Here is a 2882-nt window from a genome sequence, read left to right on the forward strand (position 1 = left end):
GCCAGGTAAATAACCACGGCTCAGTTACTTAACTTCTCAAAGATTAAGTTTCCCCATCTGTCAAACAGGGATAGTAAAGTGCCTACTTCATAGGATGGTTATGGGGATTAAATGAGAGGATAAATGTCAGATGCTTAGCACAGTTTCTCACATATAGTATCATTAGCTAAATGAAAACTATTATTGTATCATTAATATAGTAATCAATCCAAACCTAGCTGGTTTGGGGGTAGAAAAACTAAAGACATGATAACCCAAATTATTTGTTATTTCCATTAATTTACATATTAAAGATGTTAGATGAAATTTTAGTGTAGCAGGAAACCGACACAGACAGAAGACTCCAGGCACCAGTTGATTAGAGGAAGCGGGTTTATTCTAGCTAGGGGGTAACTCGGAACACCAGTGTGTCTCCAAAACTGAGTCCCCCGACTCAATCTCTTGACTCTGTTTTATCCACTTTTCAGGGCGGGAGTGCACGTGAGGGTCATAAAACAGAGAGAAACATGACATCATCCTCAAGGTCCCAGGCTCAAGGGGGAAGGTCAGATTCCCCCACGTCCTTGAGACCAGTAGGACTCTGCCTTCAAAGATGACAGAAGTCCAGGGAAGTTACTAGGTTACAATCTAGGTCCCACCTATGTCAAGGAAAAAACATACAGACAACAGAAACGCCTGCGGCTTGGCTGAGGCCTACACAGGGTGGCTAGGACAGATTCTTTCAGTTCTGCTTTTACTTTCTTGCCTCATTAGCAGATAATAATCTATTAGCTTATCACAACTTTGCTTTGGCAGTATCTTCAAACAAACTTTAGATATTTTAAAGTCATTGTCCCTAAACGAGATCCTCAAAATTCAATTATTTATAAAATAGGTAGCTTCAAACTTTACAAATTCTCATTTTTTCTAACACTAAACCATGCCCTCCAGAAATAATAAAGGTGATGTTATAGTATCTTCTAGTGGGCCCATTTCTATTCATTGCCAAGACATTTATAACAAATAGTAAAAACATTTGAGAGTTTAATTTTTTATCTAAAAAGAATGATTCAAATTAGATAAAAACCAGACTGGACAAGACAACATGGAAAAACAATGGATTACGAGGTTGACACCAGAGGTGAAAAAGTAGTACAGTGAGTTTGATTGGCTCAAAATAAGTGAGAATTTAGTGACTGACTAGTGTAGAGGGAGGAAAAAATTTTCCCCTTCCCTCTTAAGTTCACTATCCAGAGGACTGTGAATAAACTAAAGAAAGCAAAATGAACAGCAGTAAAGGCATACAAACTTGACTGATGTTAACATTTTATGTGTGTAGGTCTTCACCAAAAGTAAGTAAAAATCCAAAGAAGCAGTTAGATTAGGAGATTTATATACCATTTTAACAAAGGATAATAAATTATGGAGAAGTAACTAGACAAAGCAAAGTGAGTTTGAGCTCCTAGGAGTGGTATATTGTGGGAAGGTATGATATGATACATAAGCAAATATATGATAGATAAGGGTTATTTAAAAGGTTTGTTATGCAGACTCATCTCCTGGCTCTCTATGAACTTCCTGGTACAGGAGAGGAGAACACTTTTACAAATGGAAATTTCTGTCACTTTCATAAAAAGAATTTATGCCTAGCCTTTAGGCAGAAAGGGGGAGGGCAAAGAACTTTAACTGTACCTGCTATTTCATAGTTGCCTTCATCTTAAAATAACCCTTATGACAAAATGTTGTATTTGGTGGTATCATAATCTAGACCCCTTTACTAGAAAGCAACTGAGGACTCAAGTTGAAGAGTTTCCAGAAGGTTATTCTAAATAACATAGGTAGATTAAATTGCTTTACCTATACATTTTAAATTAGCCTAAAGAAGAAATATGAAAAGTGTACTAGATAGAACATACTAAAAAAAAGTTAGAGTTCTCATCGAAACCATCCTTTCAGATCAATGGACATATTCAAGGCAAGAGCTAAAGTAAGGGCCCCAAAATGCTGTGAAGAAGGAGATTTAGCTAAAATAAAGATAATAACCAAACTCTGTAAAGAAACAGACTTAGTCAAATCAATAATAATAATAATAAGCCACTGTCACCTCATTTGCCTGATAATAGTCACTGGCCCCTTGTTTGCTTCTCTGAAATTGCTACTTCACAGGGCATAGCTGGTGGCCCTAAATATTCTTAACTCTTCTCTGTAAATAGCATTACCTGTTCAGAATCTAAGGGTAGTTTTTGAGATATCTTCCAGGTCCTGCATTCCTGCAGACTGACTGACCCATCCAGGCCAAGGAACTGACTCAACTCACTGGTCTTGGACGCTTCACCCAAGTAACTGCATTCCAGTGGATTATCTAAACCACCTACATATTGGCCCATACCAAAGTACTGGGGATTCCACTCTGAAACCAGCCAATTAGCAAACCCTGATTGCCTAATCCCCCACCAAACTTTCTTTAAAAACCCTGTCCAGGCTCGGCACCTGTAGCACAGTGGTTATGGCGCCAGCCACGTACACAAGGATGGCGGGTTCAAACCTGGCCCAGCCAACTAAACAATAATGACAACTACAACAAAAAAATAGCTGGGTGTTATGGTGGGTGCCTGTAGTCCCAGCTACTTGGGAGGCTGAGGCAAGAGAATTGCTTAAGCCCAAGAGTTTGAGGTTGCTGTGAGCTATAACGCTGCAGCACTCTACCAAGGGCGACACAGTGAAACGCAGTCTCAAATAATTAAATAAATAAATAAAAACCTGCCCCCACCCCCAATTCTCAGAGAGGCAAATTTGAGAAATTTCTCCCATCTCCCCACTTAGTACTAGTGGAATTTTTCCTCTACTGTAAACCCTGCTATCTCTGGATATTGGCTTCCTCTTGGGCCTCAGGCTGATGAACC

Source organism: Otolemur garnettii, unplaced genomic scaffold (assembly GCF_000181295.1).
Source record: "Otolemur garnettii isolate 467f Iridium unplaced genomic scaffold, OtoGar3 scaffold00052, whole genome shotgun sequence".
NCBI lineage: Eukaryota > Metazoa > Chordata > Mammalia > Primates > Galagidae > Otolemur > Otolemur garnettii.